This window comes from Aegilops tauschii, chromosome 4 (genome assembly GCF_002575655.3).
Source record: "Aegilops tauschii subsp. strangulata cultivar AL8/78 chromosome 4, Aet v6.0, whole genome shotgun sequence".
NCBI lineage: Eukaryota > Viridiplantae > Streptophyta > Magnoliopsida > Poales > Poaceae > Aegilops > Aegilops tauschii.
This window is the reverse complement of record NC_053038.3, coordinates 382,980,858-383,003,552: the sequence shown is the minus strand read 5'-3', so window position 1 is coordinate 383,003,552 and position 22,695 is coordinate 382,980,858. Positions and strand designations below refer to the sequence as shown.

Sequence of the window (22,695 nt, the reverse complement as noted above, 5' to 3'; positions counted from 1 at the left end):
AGTTTCTATACAAGTTTCTGAATGAACTCCTGAAGAAAAGTTCTCCAAAAGTTCCCTATGAAAAAATCCTTTGAAGCATCTGGTCACCACATACGCTTGTGGAGCCAAAACAAACTCCGTATCAGTCAGATACCCATGTTTAAGTTAACACTGCGCAAAACTGGTTCCGAACGACAGTTACATACTATTTCTTGTGTAGTTGCATTCGATTTTTTCCATTCTACTACACTAAAAATCTCCATATGAGATCCAATTACTTGTAGGGAAATGCAAGAGACCTCAATTATGATGATGCACCTGGTCCATAGCTGGGACTTTGTGTATGTTCTCGAAATGCGATTGTCGAGTGCTCATTGAGAAAGTTTCTATACATGTTTCTGAACGAAATCCTTAAGAAATGTTCTCCAAAAGTTCCCTATGAAAGAATCCTTTGAAGCATCTGGTCGTCACAAACGTTTTGCCTACTTGTGGAGCCAAAACGGACTCCGTATGAGTCAGATATCCATGTTTCAGTTAACACTGCGCAAAACTGATTCCGAATGACAGTTACAGACTGGTTCTTGTGTAGTTGCATTCGATTTTTTCCGTTCTACTTCACTAAACATCTCCATATGAGATCCAATTACTTGTAGGGAAATGCAAGAGACCTCAGTTAGGATGATGCACTAGGTCCATAGCTGGGACTTTGTGTATGTTCTTGAAATGCGTTTGTCGAGTGCTCATTAAGAAAGTTTCTATACAAGTTTCTGAATGAAATCCTTAATAAAACTTCTCCAAAAGTTCCCTATGAAAGATTCCTTTGAATCATCTGGTCGTCACAAATGTTTTGACTACTTGTGGAGCCAAAACGGAGTCCGTATGAGTCAGATATCCATGTTTCAGTTAACACTGCGCAAAACTGATTCGGAACGACAATTACAGACTAGTTCTTGTGTAGTTGCATTCGATTTTTTCCATTCTACTTCACTAAACATCTCCATATGAGATCCAATTACTTGTAGGGAAATGCAAGAGACCTCAGTTATGATGATGCACAAGGTCCATAGCTGGGACTTTGTGTATGTTCTCGAAATACGTTTGTCGAGTGCTCATTAAGAAAGTTTCTATACAAGTTTCTCAACGAACTCCTTAAGAAATGTTCTCTAAAAGTTCCCTATGAAATAATCCTTTGATGCATCTGGTCATCACAAATGTTTTATCTACTTGTGGAGCCAAAACAGACTCCGTATGAGTCAGATATCCATGTTTCAGTTAACACTGCGCAAAACTGATTACGAACGACACTTACAGACTAGTTCTTGTGTAGTTGCATTCGATTCTTTCCATTCTACTTCACTAAACATCTCCATATGAGATCCAATTACTTTTAGGGAATGCAAGAGACCTCAGTTATGATGATGCACTAGGTCCATAGCTGGGACTTTGGGTATGTTCTCGAAATGCGTTTGTCGAGTGCTCCTTAAGAAAGTTTCGATACAAGTTTCTGAACGAACTCCTTAAGAAAAGTTCTCCAAAAGTTCCCCATGAAAGAATCCTTTGAAGCATCTGGTCGTCACAAATTTTTTGACTACTTGTGGAGCCAAAACGGACTCCGTATGAGTCAGCTATCCATGTTTCAGTTAACACTGCGCAAATCTGATTCCGAACGACAGTTACAGACTAGTTCTTGTGTAGTTGCATTCGATTTTTTCCGTTCTACTTCACTAAACATCTCCATATGAGATCCAATTACTTGTAGGGAAATGCAAGAGACCTCATTTATGATGATGCACTAGGTCCATAGCTGGGACTTTGTGTATGTTCTCGAAATGTGTTTGTCGAGTGCTCATTAAGAAAGTTTCTATACAAGTTTCTGAATGAAATCCTTAAGAAATGTTCTCCAAAAGTTCCCTATGAAATAATCCTTTGATGCATCTGGTCGTCACAAACATTTTATCTACTTGTGGAGCCAAAACGGACTCCGTATGAGTCAAATATCCATGTTTCAGTTAACACTGCGCAAAACTGATTACGAACGACAGTTACAGACTAGTTCTTGTGTAGTTGCATTCGATTCTTTCCATTCTACTTCACTAAACATCTCCATATGAGATCCAATTACTTTTAGGGAATGCAAGAGACCTCAGTTATGACGATGCACTAGGTCCATAGCTGGGACTTTGGGTATGTTCTTGAAATGCGTTTGTCGAGTGCTCCTTAAGAAAGTTTCTATACAAGTTTCTGAACGAAATCCTTAAGAAAAGTTCTCCAAAAGTTCCCCATGAAAGAATCCTTTGAAGCATCTGGTCGTCACAAACGTTTTGGCTACTTGTGGAGCCAAAACGGACTCCGTATGAGTCAGCTATCCATGTTTCAGTTAACACTGCGCAAATCTGATTCCGAACGACAGTTACGGACTAGTTCTTGTGTAGTTGCATTCGATTTTTTCCGTTCTACTTCACTAAACATCTCCATATGAGATCAAATTACTTGTAGGGAAATGCAAGAGACCTCATTTATGATGATGCACTAGGTCCATAGCTGGGACTTTGTGTATGTTCTCGAAATGCGTTTGTCGAGTGCTCATTAAGAAAGTTTCTATACAAGTTTCTGAATGAAATCCTTAAGAAAAGTTCTCCAAAAGTTCCCTATGAAAGAATCCTTTGAAGCATCTAGTCGTCACAAACGTTTGGACTACTTGTGGAGCCAAAACGGACTCTGTATGAGTCAAATATCCATGTTTCAGTTAACACTACGCAAAACTGATTCTGAACGATAGTTACAGACTAGTTATACTTCACTAAACATCTCCATATGAGATCCAATTACTTGTAGGGAAATGCAAGAGACCTCAGTTATGATGATGCACTAGGTCCATAGCTGGGACTTTGTCTATGTTCTCGAAATGTGTTTGTCGAGTGCTCATTAAGAAAGTTTCTATACATGTTTCTGAATGAAATCCTTGAGAAAAGTTCTTCAAAAGTTCCCTATGAAAGAATCCTTTGAAGCATCTGGTCGTCACAAACGTTTTGCCTACTTGTGGAGCCAAAACGGACTCCATATGAGTCAGATATCCATGTCTCACTTAACATTGCGCAAAACTGATTCCGAACAAGAGTTACAGACTAGTTCTTGTGTAGTTGCGTTCGATTTTTTCCATTGTACTTCACTAAACAACTCCATATGAGATCCAATTACTTGTAGGGAAATGCAAGACACCTCAGTTATGATGATGCACTAGGTCCATAGCTGGGACTTTGTGTATGTTCTTGAAATGCGTTTGTCTAATGTTCATTAAGAAAGTTTCTATACAAGTTTCTGAATGAACTCCTTAAGAACAGTTCTCCAAAAGTTCCCTATGAAAGAATCGTTTGAAGCATCTGGTCGTCACAAACGTTTTGACTACTTGTGGAGCCAAAACGGACTCCGTATGAGTCAAATATCCATGTTTCAGTTAACACTGCGCAAAACTGATTCCGAACGACAGTTACAGACTAGTTCTTGTGTAGTTGCATTCGACTTTTTCCATTCTAATTCACTAAACATCTCCATATGAGATCCAATTACTTGTAGGGAAATGCAAGAGACCACAGTTATGATGATGCACTAGGTCCATAGCTGGCACTTTGTGTATGTTCTCGAAATGCGTTTGTCGAGTGTTCATTAAGAAAGTTTCTATAGAAGTTTCTGAATGAACTCCTGAAGAACATTTCTCCAAAAGTTCCCTATGAAAGAATCCTTTGAAGCATCTGGTCGTGACAAACGTTTTGACTACTTGTGGAGCCAAAACGGACTCCATATGAGTCAGATATCCATGTTTCAGTTAACACTGCGCAAAACTGATTCCGAACGACAGTTACAGACTAGTTCTTGTGTAGTTGCATTCGATTTTTTCCATTCTACTTCACTAAAACTCTCCATATGAGATCCAATTACTTTTAGGGAAATACAAGAGACCTTAGTTATGATGATGCATTAGGTCCTTAGCTGGGACTTTGTGTATGTTCTCGAAATGCGTTCGTCGAGTGCTCATTAAGAAAGTTTCTATAAAAGTTTCTGAACGAACTCCTTAAGAAAAGTTCTCCAAAAGTTCCCTATGAAAGAATCCTTCGAAGCATCTGGTCGTCACAAACGTTTTGACTACTTGATGAGCCAAAAGGGACTCCGTATGAGTCAGCTATCCATGTTTCAGTTAACACTGCGCAAAACTGATTCCGACGACAGTTACAGACTAGTTCTTGTGTAGTTGCATTCGATTTTTTCCATTCTGCTTCACTAAACATCTGCATATGAGATCCAATTACTTGTAACGAAATTCAAGAGACCTCAGTTATGATGATGCACAAGGTCCATAGCTGGGACTTTGTGTATGTTCTCGAAATGCGTTTGTCGAGTGCTCATTAAGAAAGTCTCTATACAATTTTCAGAACGAACTCCTTAAGAACGGTTCTCCAAAAGTTCCCTATGAAAGAATCCTTTCAAGCATCTGGTCATCACAAATGTTTTGTCTACTTGTGGAGCCAAAAAGGACTCCGTTCTACTTCACTAAACGTCTCCTTATGAGATCTAAATACTTATAGGGAAATGCAAGAGACCTTAGTTATGATGATGCACTAGGTCCATAGTTGGGAATTTGTGTATGTTCTTGAAATGCGTTTGTCGAGTGCTCATTGAGAAAGTCTCTGAACGAACTCCTTAAGAAAAGTTCTCCAAAAGTTCCCTATGAAAGAATCCTTTGAAGCATCTGGTCTACACAAACGTTTTGACTACTTGTGGAGCCAAAACGGACTCCGTATGAGTCAGATATCCATGTTTCAGTTAACACTGCGCAAAACTGATTAGGAACGAGAGTTACAGACTAGTTCTTGTGTAGTTGCATTCGATTTTTTCCATTCTACTTCACTAAACATCTCCATATGAGATCCAATTACTTGTAGGGAAATGCAAGAGACGTTAATTATGATGATGCACTACGTCCATAGCTGGGACTTTGTGTATGTTCTCGAAAGGCATTTGTCAAGTGCTCGTTAAGAAAGTTTCCGTACAAGTTTCTAAACGAACTCCTTAAGAAAAAAATTCTCCAAAATATCCCAATGAAATAATCCTTCGAAGCATCTTGTCGTCCCAAACATTTTGACTACTTGTGGTGCCAAAACGGACTCCATATGAGTCAGATATGCATGTTTCAGTTAACACTGCACCAAACTGATTCCGAACGACAGTTACAGACTAGTTCTTGTGTGGTTGCATTCGATTTTTGCCATTCTACTTCACTAAACATCTCCATATGAGATCCAGTTACTTATAGGGAAATCCAAGAGACCTTAGCTATGATGATGCACTAGGTTCAAGGCTGGAACTTTGTGTATGTTCTCCAAAGGCATTTGCCAAGTGCTCGTTATGAAAGTTTATGTACAAGTTTCTAAACGAACTCCTTAAGAAAAGTTCTCCAAAAGTTCCCTATGAAAGAATCCTTTGAAGCATCTTGTCGTCGCAAACATTTAGACTACTTGTGGTGCCAACACGGACTCCGTATGAGTCAGCTATCCATGTTTCAGTTAACACTGCGCAAAACTGATTCCGACGACAGTTACAGACTAGTTCTTGTGTAGTTGCATTCGATTTTTTTCATTCTACTTCACTAAAAATCTCCATATGAAATCCAATTATTTCTAGGGAAATGCAGTATTCCTGAGTTGTGATGATGAACTAGGTCCACAGCTGGGACTTTGTGTATGGTCTCGAGAGGCGTTTGTCGAGTGCTCACTAAGAAAGTTTTTGTAGAATTTTCTGAACGAACTCCTGAAGAAAAGTTCTCCAAAAGTTCCCTATGAAAAAAATCCTTTGAAGCATCAGGTCACCACAAACGCTTGTGGAGCCAAAACAAACTCCGTATCAGTCAGATACCCATGTTTAAGTTAACACTGCGCAAAACTGGTTCCGAACGACAGTTACATACTATTTCTTGTGTAGTTGCATTCGATTTTTTCCATTCTACTACACTAAAAATCTCCATATGAGATCCAATTACTTGTAGGGAAATGCAAGAGACCTCAATTATGATGATGCACCTGGTCCATAGCTGGGACTTTGTGTATGTTCTCGAAATGCGATTGTCGAGTGCTCATTGAGAAAGTTTCTATACATGTTTCTGAACGAAATCCTTAAGAAATGTTCTCCAAAAGTTCCCTATGAAAGAATCCTTTGAAGCATCTGGTCGTCACAAACGTTTTGCCTACTTGTGGAGCCAAAACGGACTCCGTATGAGTCAGATATCCATGTTTCAGTTAACACTGGGCAAAACTGATTCCGAATGACAGTTACAGACTGGTTCTTGTGTAGTTGCATTCGATTTTTTCCGTTCTACTTCACTAAACATCTCCATATGAGATCTAATTACTTGTAGGGAAATGCAAGAGACCTCAGTTAGGATGATGCACTAGGTCCATAGCTGGGACTTTGTGTATGTTCTTGAAATGCGTTTGTCGAGTGCTCATTAAGAAAGTTTCTATACAAGTTTCTGAATGAAATCCTTAATAAAACTTCTCCAAAAGTTCCCTATGAAAGATTCCTTTGAATCATCTGGACGTCACAAATGTTTTGACTACTTGTGGAGCCAAAACGGAGTCCGTATGAGTCAGATATCCATGTTTCAGTTAACACTGCGCAAAACTGATTCGGAACGACAATTACAGACTAGTTCTTGTGTAGTTGCATTCGATTTTTTCCATTCTACTTCACTAAACATCTCCATATGAGATCCAATTACTTGTAGGGAAATGCAAGAGACCTCAGTTATGATGATGCACAAGGTCCATAGCTGGGACTTTGTGTATGTTCTCGAAATACGTTTGTCGAGTGCTCGTTAAGAAAGTTTCTATACAAGTTTCTCAACGAACTCCTTAAGAAATGTTCTCTAAAAGTTCCCTATGAAATAATCCTTTGATGCATCTGGTCGTCACAAACGTTTTATCTACTTGTGGAGCCAAAACAGACTCCGTATGAGTCAGATATCCATGTTTCAGTTAACACTGCGCAAAACTGATTACGAACGACAGTTACAGACTAGTTCTTGTGTAGTTGCATTCGATTCTTTCCATTCTACTTCACTAAACATCTCCATATGAGATCCAATTACTTTTAGGGAATGCAAGAGACCTCAGTTATGATTATGCACTAGGTCCATAGCTGGGACTTTGGGTATGTTCTCGAAATGCGTTTGTCGAGTGCTCCTTAAGAAAGTTTCGATACAAGTTTCTGAACGAACTCCTTAAGAAAAGTTCTCCAAAAGTTCCCCATGAAAGAATCCTTTGAAGCATCTGGTCGTCACAAATTTTTTGACTACTTGTGGAGCCAAAACGGACTCCGTATGAGTCAGCTATCCATGTTTCAGTTAACACTGCGCAAATCTGATTCCGAACGACAGTTACAGACTAGTTCTTGTGTAGTTGCATTCGATTTTTTCCGTTCTACTTCACTAAACATCTCCATATGAGATCCAATTACTTGTAGGGAAATGCAAGAGACCTCATTTATGATGATGCACTAGGTCCATAGCTGGGACTTTGTGTATGTTCTCGAAATGCGTTTGTCAAGTGCTCATTAAGAAAGTTTCTATACAAGTTTCTGAATGAAATCCTTAAGAAATGTTCTCCAAAAGTTCCCTATGAAATAATCCTTTGATGCATCTGGTCGTCACAAACGTTTTATCTACTTGTGGAGCCAAAACGGACTCCGTATGAGTCAAATATCCATGTTTCAGTTAACACTGCGCAAAACTGATTACGAACGACAGTTACAGACTAGTTCTTGTGTAGTTGCATTCGATTCTTTCCATTCTACTTCACTAAACATCTCCATATGAGATCCAATTACTTTTAGGGAATGCAAGAGACCTCAGTTATGACGATGCACTAGGTCCATAGCTGGGACTTTGGGTATGTTCTCGAAATGCGTTTGTCGAGTGCTCCTTAAGAAAGTTTCTATACAAGTTTCTGAACGAAATCCTTAAGAAAAGTTCTCCAAAAGTTCCCCATGAAAGAATCCTTTGAAGCATCTGGTCGTCACAAACGTTTTGGCTACTTGTGGAGCCAAAACGGACTCCGTATGAGTCAGCTATCCATGTTTCAGTTAACACTGCGCAAATCTGATTCCGAACGACAGTTACGGACTAGTTCTTGTGTAGTTGCATTCGATTTTTTCCGTTCTACTTCACTAACCATCTCCATATGAGATCAAATTACTTGTAGGGAAATGCAAGAGACCTCATTTATGATGATGCACTAGGTCCATAGCTGGGACATTGTGTATGTTCTCGAAATGCGTTTGTCGAGTGCTCATTAAGAAAGTTTCTATACAAGTTTCTGAATGAAATCCTTAAGAAAAGTTCTCCAAAAGTTCCCTATGAAAGAATCCTTTGAAGCATCTAGTCGTCACAAACGTTTGGACTACTTGTGGAGCCAAAACGGACTCTGTATGAGTCAAATATCCATGTTTCAGTTAACACTACGCAAAACTGATTCTGAACGATAGTTACAGACTAGTTATACTTCACTAAACATCTCCATATGAGATCCAATTACTTGTAGGGAAATGCAAGAGACCTCAGTTATGATGATGCACTAGGTCCATAGCTGGGACTTTGAGTATGTTCTCGAAATGTGTTTGTCGAGTGCTCATTAAGAAAGTTTCTATACATGTTTCTGAATGAAATCCTTGAGAAAAGTTCTTCAAAAGTTCCCTATGAAAGAATCCTTTGAAGCATCTGGTCGTCACAAACGTTTTGCCTACTTGTGGAGCCAAAACGGACTCCATATGAGTCAGATATCCATGTCTCACTTAACATTGCGCAAAACTGATTCCGAACAAGAGTTACAGACTAGTTCTTGTGTAGTTGCGTTCGATTTTTTCCATTGTACTTCACTAAACAACTCCATATGAGATCCAATTACTTGTAGGGAAATGCAAGACACCTCAGTTATGATGATGCACTAGGTCCATAGCTGGGACTTTGTGTATGTTCTTGAAATGCGTTTGTCTAATGTTCATTAAGAAAGTTTCTATACAAGTTTCTGAATGAACTCCTTAAGAACAGTTCTCCAAAAGTTCCCTATGAAAGAATCGTTTGAAGCATCTGGTCGTCACAAACGTTTTGACTACTTGTGGAGCCAAAACGGACTCCGTATGAGTCAAATATCCATGTTTCAGTTAACACTGCGCAAAACTGATTCCGAACGACAGTTACAGACTAGTTCTTGTGTAGTTGCATTCGACTTTTTCCATTCTAATTCACTAAACATCTCCATATGAGATCCAATTACTTGTAGGGAAATGCAAGAGACCACAGTTATGATGATGCACTAGGTCCATAGCTGGCACTTTGTGTATGTTCTCGAAATGCGTTTGTCGAGTGTTCATTAAGAAAGTTTCTATAGAAGTTTCTGAATGAACTCCTGAAGAACATTTCTCCAAAAGTTCCCTATGAAAGAATCCTTTGAAGCATCTGGTCGTGACAAACGTTTTGACTACTTGTGGAGCCAAAACGGACTCCATATGAGTCAGATATCCATGTTTCAGTTAACACTGCGCAAAACTGATTCCGAACGACAGTTACAGACTAGTTCTTGTGTAGTTGCATTCGATTTTTTCCATTCTACTTCACTAAAACTCTCCATATGAGATCCAATTACTTTTAGGGAAATGCAAGAGACCTTAGTTATGATGATGCATTAGGTCCTTAGCTGGGACTTTGTGTATGTTCTCGAAATGCGTTCGTCGAGTGCTCATTAAGAAAGTTTCTATAAAAGTTTCTGAACGAACTCCTTAAGAAAAGTTCTCCAAAAGTTCCCTATGAAAGAATCCTTCGAAGCATCTGGTCGTCACAAACGTTTTGACTACTTGATGAGCCAAAAGGGACTCCGTATGAGTCAGCTATCCATGTTTCAGTTAACACTGCGCAAAACTGATTCCGACGACAGTTACAGACTAGTTCTTGTGTAGTTGCATTCGATTTTTTCCATTCTGCTTCACTAAACATCTGCATATGAGATCCAATTACTTGTAACGAAATTCAAGAGATCTCAGTTATGATGATGCACAAGGTCCATAGCTGGGACTTTGTGTATGTTCTCGAAATGCGTTTGTCGAGTGCTCATTAAGAAAGTCTCTATACAAGTTTCAGAACGAACTCCTTAAGAACGGTTCTCCAAAAGTTCCCTATGAAAGAATCCTTTCAAGCATCTGGTCATCACAAATGTTTTGTCTACTTGTGGAGCCAAAAAGGACTCCGTTCTACTTCACTAAACGTCTCCTTATGAGATCTAAATACTTATAGGGAAATGCAAGAGACCTTAGTTATGATGATGCACTAGGTCCATAGTTGGGAATTTGTGTATGTTCTTGAAATGCGTTTGTCGAGTGCTCATTGAGAAAGTTTCTGAACGAACTCCTTAAGAAAAGTTCTCCAAAAGTTCCCTATGAAAGAATCCTTTGAAGCATCTGGTCTACACAAACGTTTTGACTACTTGTGGAGCCAAAACGGACTCCGTATGAGTCAGATATCCATGTTTCAGTTAACACTGCGCAAAACTGATTAGGAACGAGAGTTACAGACTAGTTCTTGTGTAGTTGCATTCGATTTTTTCCATTCTACTTCACTAAACATCTCCATATGAGATCCAATTACTTGTAGGGAAATGCAAGAGACGTTAATTATGATGATGCACTACGTCCATAGCTGGGACTTTGTGTATGTTCTCGAAAGGCATTTGTCAAGTGCTCGTTAAGAAAGTTTCCGTACAAGTTTCTAAACGAACTCCTTAAGAAAAAAATTCTCCAAAAGATCCCAATGAAATAATCCTTCGAAGCATCTTGTCGTCCCAAACATTTTGACTACTTGTGGTGCCAAAACGGACTCCATATGAGTCAGATATGCATGTTTCAGTTAACACTGCACCAAACTGATTCCGAACGACAGTTACAGACTAGTTCTTGTGTGGTTGCATTCGATTTTTGCCATTCTACTTCACTAAACATCTCCATATGAGATCCAGTTACTTATAGGGAAATCCAAGAGACCTTAGCTATGATGATGCACTAGGTTCAAGGCTGGAACTTTGTGTATGTTCTCCAAAGGCATTTGCCAAGTGCTCGTTATGAAAGTTTATGTACAAGTTTCTAAACGAACTCCTTAAGAAAAGTTCTCCAAAAGTTCCCTACGAAAGAATCCTTTGAAGCATCTTGTCGTCGCAAACATTTAGACTACTTGTGGTGCCAACACGGACTCCGTATGAGTCAGCTATCCATGTTTCAGTTAACACTGCGCAAAACTGATTCCGACGACAGTTACAGACTAGTTCTTGTGTAGTTGCATTCGATTTTTTCATTCTACTTCACTAAAAATCTCCATATGAAATCCAATTATTTCTAGGGAAATGCAGTATTCCTGAGTTGTGATGATGAACTAGGTCCACAGCTGGGACTTTGTGTATGGTCTCGAGAGGTGTTTGTCGAGTGCTCACTAAGAAAGTTTTTGTAGAATTTTCTGAACGAACTCCTTAAGAAAAGTTCTCCAAAATTTCCCATGAAAGAATAGTTTGAAGCATTGGGTCGTCACAGACGTTTTGACTACTTGTGGAGCCAAAACAGACTCCGTATGAGTCAGATATCCATGTTTCAGTTAACACTGCGCCGAACTGATTCCGAACGGCAGTTACAGACTGGTTCTTGTGTAGTTGCTTTCGATTTTTTTTCCATTCTACTTCACTAAACATCTCCATGTGAGATCCAATTACTTCTAGGGAAGTGCAAGAGACCTTAGTTGTGATGAGGCTCTAAGTCCACAGCTCGGACTTTGTGTATGTTCTCGACAGGCGTTTGTCGAGTGCTCGTTAGGAAAGTTTCTGTAGAATTTTCTGAACGAACTCCTTCAGAAAAGTTCTCCAAAAGTTGCCTATGAAAGAATCCTTTGAAGCATCGGGTCGTCACAAACATTTTGACTACTTATGGAGCCAAAATGGACTCCGTATGAGTCAGATTTTCATGTTTCAGTTAACATTGTGCCAAACTAATTCCGGAGATAGTTACAGACTAGTTCTTGTGTAGATGCATTCGATTTTTTCCATTCTACTTCAATAAACATCTCCCAATGAGATCCAATTACTTCTAGGGAAATGCAGGATACCTTAGTTATGATGATGCAGTAGGTCCAGAGTTGGGACTTAGTGTATGTTCTCGAAAGGCCTTTGTCAAGTGCCCGTTAAGAAAGTTTTTGTACAAGTTTCTAAACGAACTCCTTAAGAAAAGTTCTCCAAATGTTCCCTATGAAAGAATACTTTGAAGCATCTTGTCGTCCCGAACGTTTTGACTACTTGTGGTGCGAAAACGGACTCCGTATGAGTCAGATATCCATGTTTCAGTTACCACTGCGGCAAACTGATTTGGAACGACAGTTACAGACTACTTCTTGTGTAGTTGCTTTCGATTTTTTCCATTCTAGTTCACTAAACTTCTCCATATGAGATCCAATTACTTCTAGGGAAATGCAGGATACCTTAGTTATGATGATGCACTAGGTACACAGCTGGGACTTTGTGTATGTTCTCGAAAGGCGTTAGTCGAGTGCTCATTAAGAAAGTTTCTATATAATTTTCTGAACGAACTCGTTAAGAAAAGTTCTCCAGAAGTTCCTATGAAAGAATAGTTTGAAACATCGGGTCTTCACAAATGTTTTGACTACTTGTAGAGCCAAAATGGACTCTGTATGAGTCAGATATCCATGTTTCAGTTAACACTGCGCAAACTGATTCCGAACGACAGTTACAGACTAGTTCTTGTGTAGTTGCATTCGATTTTTTACATTCTACTTCACTAAACAGTGTCCGTATGAGATCCAATTACTTCTAGGGAAATGCAAGAGACCTTAGTTATGATGACGCACTAGGTCCACAGCTCGGACTTTGTGTATGTTCTCGAAAGACGTTTGTTGAGTGCTCGTTAAGAAAGTTTCTGTACAAGTTTCTGAACGAACTCCTTATGAAACGTTCTCCAAAAGTTCCCTATGAAAGAATCCTTTGAAGCATCGGGTCGTCACAAACGTTTTGACTACTTGTGGAGCCAAAATGGACTCCGTATGAGTCAGATATCCATGTTTTAGTTAACACTGCGCCAAACTGATTCCGAACGATAGTTACAGACTAGTTCGTGTGTAGTTGCATTCGGTTTTTTCCATTCTACTTCACAAAACATTTCCATATGAGATCCAATTACTTCTAGGGAAACGTAGGATACCTTAGTTATGATGATGCACTTGGTCCACAACTGGGACTTTGTGTATGTTCTCGAAAGGCGTTTATCGAGTGCTCGTTAGGAAAGTTTCTGTACAAGATTCTAAACGAACTCCTTAAGGCTTTGTTCGGTTGAAGTGGGGCGATTCCACGAGTGGTTTCTAACTTGCTAGGGATTGGGTGATCCCCGACTTGTCACCTAAACCCTACTATTCTCCATCCAGATGAATCCCTGTATACATAACCTGTTCGGTTAACCTCAGGCCAGACTCGGGAACCCTAGAAGTTGTGGGATAAGTAGAGCGGAAGGAAGAGAAGGAGAAGCTCACCAGATGGGAGAGGAGGAAGGAGTGGGGAAGTATGCCGCCATCGTCGCCTCCGGATGGCCGCGCAGCCGCCGCTGTTTCGCAGGAGAGAGAGAGAGAGCACGGGTCTCAATTGTTTTCTGGCGTACCATTTCGTCGCTCGGCAAGGATTGGTTTCACGGGTAGAGTGGACAGGATTTTATCCCGGGTAGTTCCACGGGGTTTGAGAGGGATTGGACGGGGGTGTAGCCCCTATGGAAGAATCCTTTGAATCATCTTGTCTTCACAAACGTTTTGACTACTTGTTGTGCCAAAACAGACTCCGTATGAGTCAGATATCCATGTTTCAGTTAACACTGCGCCAAACTGATTCCGAACGACAATTACAGACTAGTTCTTGTGTAGTTGCATTTTATTTTTTCCATTCTACTTCACTAAACATCTTCATATGAGATCCAATTACTTCTAGGGAAATGCAGGATACCTTTGTTATGATAATGCACTAGGTCCACAGCTGGGACTTTGTGTATGTTCTCGAAAGGCGTTTGTTGAGTGCTCATTAAGAAAGTTTCTATACAATTTTCCGAACGAACTCCTTAAGAAAATTTCTCCAAAAGTTCCCTATAAGAGAATCGTTTGAAGCATCTTGTCATCACAAACGTTTTGACTACTTGTGGTGACAAAACGGACTCCGTATGAGTCAGATATTCATGTTTCAGTTAACACTGCGCCAAACTCATTCCGAACGACTGTTACAGACTAGTTCTTGTGTAGTTGCATTCAATTTTTTCCAGTCTACTTCACTAAACATCTCCGTATAAGATCCAATTACTTCTAGGGAAATGCAAGAGACCTTAGTTATGATGACGCACTAGGTCAACATCTCGGACTTTGTGTATGTTCTCGAAAGGCGTTTGTCAAGTGGTCGTTAAGAAAGTTTCTGTACAAGTTTCTAAACGAACTCCTTAAGAAAAGTTCTCCAAAAGTTCCCTATGAAAGAATGCTTACAAGCATATTGTCGTCACAAACATTTTGACTACTTGTGGTGCCAAAAAGGACTCTGTATGAGTCAGATATCCATGTTTCAGTGAATACTGCGCCAAACAGATTCTGAACAATGGTTACAGACTAGTTCTTGTTTAGTTGCATTCTATTTTTTCCATTCTACTTGACTAAACATCTCCATATGAGATCCACATACTTATAGGGAAATGCAAGAGACCTTAGTTGTGATAATACACTAGGTCCATAGCTGGGACTTTGTGTATGTTCTCGAAAGTCGATTGTCAAGTGCTCGTTAAGGAAGTTTCTGTACAAGTTTCTAAACGAACTCCTTAAGAAAACTTCTCCAAAAGTTCCCGATGAAAGAATCCTTTGAAGAATCTTGTCATCATAAATGTTTTGACTACTTGTGGTGCCAAAACGGACTCCGTATGAGTCAGATATTCATGTTTCAGTTAACACTGCGCCAAATTGATTCCGAACGACAGCTACAGACTAGTTCTTGGGTAGTTGCATTCTATGTTTTCCATTCTACTTCAGTAAATATCTCCATATGAGATCCAAATAGTTATAGGGAAATGTAAGAGACCTTTGTTATGATGATGCACTAGGTCCACACTTGGGACTTTGTGTATGTTCTTAAATGGTGATTGTCAAGTGCTCGTTAAGAAATTTCTGTACAAGTTTCTAAACAAACTCCTTAAGAAAATTTCTCCAAAAGTTCCCATATGAAAGAATCCTTTGAACCACCTTATCGTCACAAACGTCTTGAATACTTGTGGTGCCAAAACGGACTCCGTATGAGTCAGATATCCATGTTTCAGTTAACACTGCGCCAAACTAGTTCCGAACAAGAGTTATAGACTAGTTCTTGTGTAGTTGCATTCAATTTTTTCCATTTTACTTCACTAAACATCTCCATATGAGATCCAATTACTTCTAGGGAAATTCAAGAGACCATAGTTATGATGACGCACTAGGTGCACAGCTCGGACTTTGTGTATGTTCTCGAAAGGCGTTTGTCGAGTGCTCACGAAGAAAGTTTCTAAATGAACTCCTTCAAAAAAAATCTCCAAAAGTTCCCTATGAAAGAATCCTTTGAAGCATCTTGTCGTCACAAACGTTTTGACTACTTTGGGTGCCAAAACAGACTCCGTATGAGCCAGATATCCATGTTTCAGTTAACGCTGTGCTAAACTGATTGCGAACGACAATTACAGACTAGTTCTTGTGTAGTTGCATTCTAATTTTTTCCTTCTACTTCACTAATCATCTCCATATGAGATACAAATAGTTATAGGGAAATGCAAGAGACCTTAGTTATGACGATGCACAGGTCCACATCTGGGACTTTGTGTATGTTCTTGAAAGGCGTTCGTCAAGTGCTCGTTAAGAAAATTTCTGTACAACTTTGTAAACGAACGCCTTAAGAAAAGTTCTCAAAAAGTTCCATATGAAAGAATCATTTGAAGCATCTTGTCGTCACAAGCGTTCTGACTACTTGTGGATCCAAAAGGGAATCCGTATGAGTCAGATATCTATGTTTTAGTTAACACTGTGCCAAACTGATTCCGAACGACAGTTACAGACTAGTTCTTGTGTAGTTGCATTCTTTTTTTCCATTCTACTTCACTAAACATCTGCATATGAGATCAAATTACTTCTAGGGAAATGCAGGATACCTTAGTTATGATGATGCACTAGGTCCACAGCTGGGACTTTGTGTATGTTCTCGAAAGGCGTTTGTCGAGTGCTCATTAAGAAAGTTTCTGGACAATTTTCTGAATGAACTCCTTAAGAAAAGTTCTCCAAAAGTTCCTATGAAAGAATCATTTGAAGCATCAGGTCGTCACAAACGTTTTGACTACTTCTGGAGCCAAAACGGACTTCGTATGTGTTAGATATCCAAGTTTCAGTTAACACTGCGCCAAAGTGATTCCGAACGATAGTTACAGACTAGTTCTTGTGTAGTTGCATTTTATTTTTTTCCATTCTACTTCAATAAACATCTCCATATGATATCCAATTACTTCAAGGGAAATGCAAGAGACCTTAGATATGATGATGCACTAGGTCCACAGCTCGGACTTTGTGTATGTTCTCGATAGGCGTTTGTCGAGTGCTCGTTAAGAAAGTTCCTGTACAATTTTCTGAATGAACTCCTTAATGAAAGTTCTCCAAAAGTTCCCGATGAAAGAATCCTTTGAAGCATCGGGTCGTCACAAACGTTTTGACTACTTGTGGAGCGAAAACGGACTCCGTATGAGTCAGATATTCATGTTTCAGTTAACGCTGCGCCAAACTGATTCCAAACGACAGTTACACACTAGGTCTTGTGTAGTTACATTCGATTTTTTCCATTCTACTTCACTAAACATCTCCATATGAGATCCAATTACTTCTAGGGAAATGCAGGATACCTTAGTTATGATGATGCACTTGGTCCACAGCTGGGACTTTTTGTATGTTCTCGAAAGGCGTTTGTCAAGTGCTCGTTAATAGAGTTTCTGTACAAGTTTGTAAATGAACTCCTTAAGAAAAATTCTCCAAAAGTTCCCTATGAAAGAATACTTTGAAGCATCTTGTCGTCACGAATGTTTTGACTACTTGTGGTGCCAAAACGGACTCCGTATGAGTCAGATATCCATGTTTTAGTTAACACTGCGCTAAACTGATTCCGAACGACAGTTACAGACTAGTTCTTGTGTAGTTGCATTCGATTTTTTCCATTCTACTTCACTAAACATCTCCATATGAGATCCAATTACTTCTATGGAAATGTAGGATACCTTAGTTATGATGACCCACAAGGTACACAGCTGGGACTTTGTGTATGTTCTCGAAAAGCGTTTGTCGAGTGCTCATTAAGAAAGTTTCTGTATAATTTTCCGAATGAACTCGTTAGGAAAAGTTCTCCAGAAGTTCCCTATGAAAGAATAGTTTGAAGCATCGGGTCTTCACAAACGTTTTGACTACTTGTAGAGCCAAAACGGACTCTGTAGGAGTCAGATATGCATGTTTCAGTTAACACTGCGCCAAACTGATTCTGAACGACGGTTACAGACTAGTTCTTGTGTAGTTGCATTTGATTTTTCCATTCTGCAATGCCTGTGAGGATGCCCGAGTGCTGGAACGTGAGATTCACTAAACCTTATACAGGGTAATGATTTGGGTGCGATATGGCTTGGCCACCATGACTACTTACTCTTATCTTCCGCTCTTGTTATTTGGAATGGTAAATCTGATTGACTTACCCACAGTAAAGTGCCGACGCCCGTTGAAGCCTTGCTTAAGCCATAGAATGGTATGATGAGGAACCCATGTACATGGCAGCTGCTGCCAATCGTAGGTTACACGGTGAGAATGAAGCCAAGACCCATTTCTTGCAGGGAACTAGTAATGGCAGACCTCGATGAGATTTTTCGATAGTTGTTTAGCATTGGCACTAAACCTGTCAGATGAGAAGATCCAGTCTCATAAGAATTTCATTTTGATGCAAAGACCCAGGATATTGAAGGAAATGTTATGCCTCTAACAGGAGAGCATCAATGAAGGAGTTATTACAAGAAATTTGAGGAGAAATGTGTTGTCAACACTATAGAGGTGGTGCATGAGTTTATTTTAAGTGTGGTAGCACCCGAGACCTTCATGATGATCAATGGAATTGCAAGGAGACCCCAACCCTAACCTTTTCTTTCTAGCCTTTCCGAATCTCGAGGACGAGATTCATTTTAAGTGTGGTAGGTTTGTAACATCCCAAAATTCTATATTTTGGCATGTTAAATTAAATAAATAAATAGTATTGTTTGTTTGATTGTTGTGTCATGGATTATGTGAAATTATTTTATTTTTTCACGAGAATTAAAACCTTTTGAGTTCTTGTTTAAAACTTTTTCTAATGATGTTATAAAAACTTGGGTAACATTTTGTCCAATAAGGAAAACTATGGTTGGGGAAGTTTATTCAAGAAATCAAAGGGCTTTAATTTATGTTTGACTTTTTTTTGAAATATTGGAAACCACAATCACAATTTTGGAGTGAGAATAAGATGACTTTCTCAAATGTGGTGGATGAATATTTCATATGGAGTTTGTCTGGATTTTGGAGTTCCAATTGAAATATGATATTATTTGGAGTTTTACTGTCGTTTAAATATTTCCAAATTAATCAAATAAAATATGAGAGGAGATAATATGACTTCTCCAAAACTATTATTGGAAATATTTAATATATTTTTTGGTCATTTTGGGTATTCATAAAACCCCAAGTTTGTGCGCAAAAATAATTTTATCACGTTATGAAAGTATTGTTTCTAGGCTCTAAATAGTAACTTCGTATATGTGACATTTTTTATTTCTGGAGTTAGTTAAACATTTCGGTAACTTGTCTATTATAACTAATTAAACCTGGCAAACCTACTAATCCAACCCATCTCATCCTAAGCTATGATTCGCTCAGTGCACGTGTCCAGCAGGAGCACAGCCAACCAAGCCCACCTCTCTTCAAAAATTATTTTCCTTCTCTTGCTCCTTGGGCCTAGTATTTTTTTTCCACTAAAACCCATCTAGCGATCACACCTCAACCCCAGGCGCATGGACGTGCTCGCCTCCTTCCTCTGCACGTTCAATCTGGAGCAGTGGAGCAGGAACATAGCAGAAATGGCCATGGCTCCCCACCTCTTCCTCTCCTCCTCCCACTCAATTCATTCCCCATTACGACTTGCCACCAATACAAAAATTATTGAGGAATGTCAAGAGAACTCATTCAGGGAATTAAAACTCAATTTCGTTGCTTTAATTGGACGCACGGAGCCGTGAAACATACACGCACAAACTGCCATTATTGGCCACGATGAGCTCTCTTGATCTCCATCTCCCGGCCTCCCCTTCCTCTATAAAAGGAACCCTGAGGAGCGCCTCAAGCCTCCCACCTCCTCTCCAGAAACCCCTCTCCATCTCCCTCCCCATGGTTGTCAATTTGTAGCCGGAGTCCGAACTCCGCCGCAGCTTCCGACGAAGTTTCAGTCACGTATGGTGAAGCCCCGACCCTTCCTATCATTCATTCTCTCTATTTGTATTTTGCGCACCTCCCTGAACCCTTGAACCTCTCGAATCCACAGCCGGAGCTCACGAACGGCGACCAGTACATCCAACCGGAAACTCCGGCGAACTCCAGCGGGTTCACACGGCTTCCCGGGGACGAATTGGTCGTCAACGACGACATCACCTTCATCACCGCGTGGTGTACTTCACCGTCCGCCTCTCCTACTCGCCGGAGCACGCCCCGACCGGACCTCCTTCCCCCGGTGAGCATTTTTTCTTCCCTCTCTCGATCTGTTGATCGATCCATGTGTGCTATTAAAAAAAACAAAGGGATATCAGCCAGTAGGGACATGACACGTAGCAGCCTAATCTTAATCCCGTAATACATTTTCCGGAAAATATCCAAACTTCGGAAAATCATATTTCCTAATCCATATTTCCAAATTCGACAAATTTTATATCCCCGGATTCCTTGGGACATCTAGTTTATTATAAAAATTCGAGATCTCAGTTTTTGGCAAGTTAAAGTTTAGTTCTGTTTTAAATGTTAAATTGAGTACTTTTGCTGTATCTTCTAATCTATAAATCATATACAAATGTTTATTATATGAAAGTTCGACCTTAGGACATCACCTTTCTGTTGGAACTCATGGCATAATTTTTTCAGCAAGATTTAGTCACTGTTTTAACATCAACACCTTAATTTGACCTTCTCGATCATTGTTTAATAACTTTTGACACGAAGTTAAATCTCTTAAATTGATCCCTAGAAAACCTCTCTGGTTATATGCCATCATCATACAAATTTGGACTTAGGAAATGTTACATGAATTTTTGTAACATAAACCTTATGGCATCAACTCCATCTATCATTTTCATTGGACCCAAGTCAAATATTCCAATCAAACCCATTATAGACTTTGTCGTAGAACCTTGCCTCACAACTCTTCAAGCCGTGATCTTCACTTTGACCCAATCCTAGAACAAACCATCATATTTTCATTCTTGATCTTATCTCAACCCGTAACCAAGTCCTAACAACTTATGCAGGAATGTTTTTATTTTTATTTTTTTATTTTGTATTGTAATTTGAATATTTTATTTGGATCTTTATTTGGATGTTGTTGTGTGTTAAAGTACTTTCTTATATCGTTAGATATATCGTAACGAGAAGGAGAGACGACTCAATATAATATTTCATCTTCATCAACAGTACAAGGCAAGTTACATCTTGATCATGCCCTTTTATACTTTTATATATGCATTTAGTCCTTTGATGGAAGGTTTGCATGAATATGTTAGTTGGCTATATTATAAACCCAGTAGTGCAATGAGGTAGGTCTGAGCCTTTACTTCTTTGTCGCCAATGTTGTAGGGATTTTGCTATGCCATTGTAGACGGGGATTGGTATGTGAGATCATGAAAGTTGCGAGTGATATAATAATTAAGGGTAACCTTAAGGTGGCAACATTAACACACATCTGGGTGGATTGGTAAGGGGCACACTGGAGAAACCAGTGGACTTGCCCGGGCACCCTGGAGAAACCAGTGGACTTGCCTAGGGGATCCCGGAGTACCCGTGTGATCACCCTATGGACTGCCACCCAGGCTCAAAGGGATTCATCAATTTTTCATGACTAGACGCTTACCTGCACAGCCACAAGCTATTATGGGCTCTGGCTTAGTTGAGTACGTTGTGTGACCTCTTACAGTGGTAGACTAGCAGATGTAGTTATATATGTAGGTGTACCGGTCCTACCCAGGGTTAAGAGGGAACACTTCAGAAAGACTATGTCTCGATCTTCCGGCTCTCAAACACCAGGCAGTGCGAGGACTACAAAGGAGGTGATCGAGTCTTGTGGGGAAAAGTGTGCAAAACTCTGCAGAGTGTAAAAACTAATCGATTAGCCGTGTCCCCGGTTATGGACAATTTGAGCATCTGGAAAGTGGGAATTGAGCGATCTCATCACTCTTAATTAATTTAATGGGTTTTAATGAATTTGGGTATAGATTGAATGGAGCAACCATCTCAATCATATTATGATGAATTATGTAGTAACAATATGATATTCTTTTGATGATAGGGAAAAATCAGCTTTATGCAAATTAAATTTAGAACCATCCACCAGCCATATTGCATGTATAAATAGGACATTTATTCATCTCTTGTGGTGTGACTTGCTAGTACATTCAACGTACTGACCTACACGGCTGCAACATATTATGTTGCAGGTATTATCCGACGAGTAAGTGATATGATAGGGTTACGGTCCGCACTCAACTTGCCGATGGCGTTGATGGGACTCCACACCCATTTGCGTGTTTCTGCTGAGATTCTTAAGGTATACATCAGTTTTTCATTACTTATACATGTGATTGCACTTTGATATATACATTGATGTACTGTGTGTGCTAGTATACCGATCCAGGGATAGCACAGATACACAGAGACTTGACCGTCTGAGGTCGGGTCACTACAGAAAGAATCCTTTGAAGCATCTTGTCGTCACAAACATTTTGACTACTTGTAGTGCCAAAATGGAATCCGTATGAGTCAGATATCCATGTTTCAGTTAACACTGCACCAAACTGATTCCGAACGACAGTTACAGACTAGTTCTTGTGTAGTTGCATTCTATTTTTTCCATCCTACTTCACTAGACATCTTCATATGAGATACAGTTACTTCTAGGGAAATGCAAGAGACCTTAGTTATGATGACGCACTAGGTCCACAGCTCAGACTTTGTGTATGTTCTCGAAAGGCGTTTGTCGAGTGCTCGTTAAGAAAGTTTCTGTACAAGTTTCTAAATGAACTCCTTAAGAAAAGTTCTCCAAAAGTACCTTATTAAAAAATCCTTTGAAGCATCTTATCGTCACAAATGTTTTGACTACTTGTGGTGCCAAAACGAACTCCGTATGAGTTAGATATCCATGTTTCAGTTAACACTGCGCTAAACTAATTTCGAACGACAGTTACACACTAGTTCTTGTGTAATTGCATTCGATTTTTTCCATTCTACTTCACTAAACATCTCCATATGAGGTCTAATTACCTCTAGGGAAACGCAAGAGACCTTAGTTA

General features: G+C 39.6%; 1 long non-coding RNA gene across 1 annotated transcript; it reads left to right on the top strand.

Annotated features, from left to right (window-relative positions):
• Positions 1-19,117: 19,117 nt before the first annotated feature.
• LOC120962546 (uncharacterized) lies at positions 19,118-21,526 on the top strand. Its single transcript, XR_005753290.3, has 3 exons — positions 19,118-19,602; positions 19,689-19,874; positions 20,768-21,526. It is a non-coding gene; the product is annotated as an uncharacterized lncRNA (long non-coding RNA).
• Positions 21,527-22,695: the final 1,169 nt, after the last annotated feature.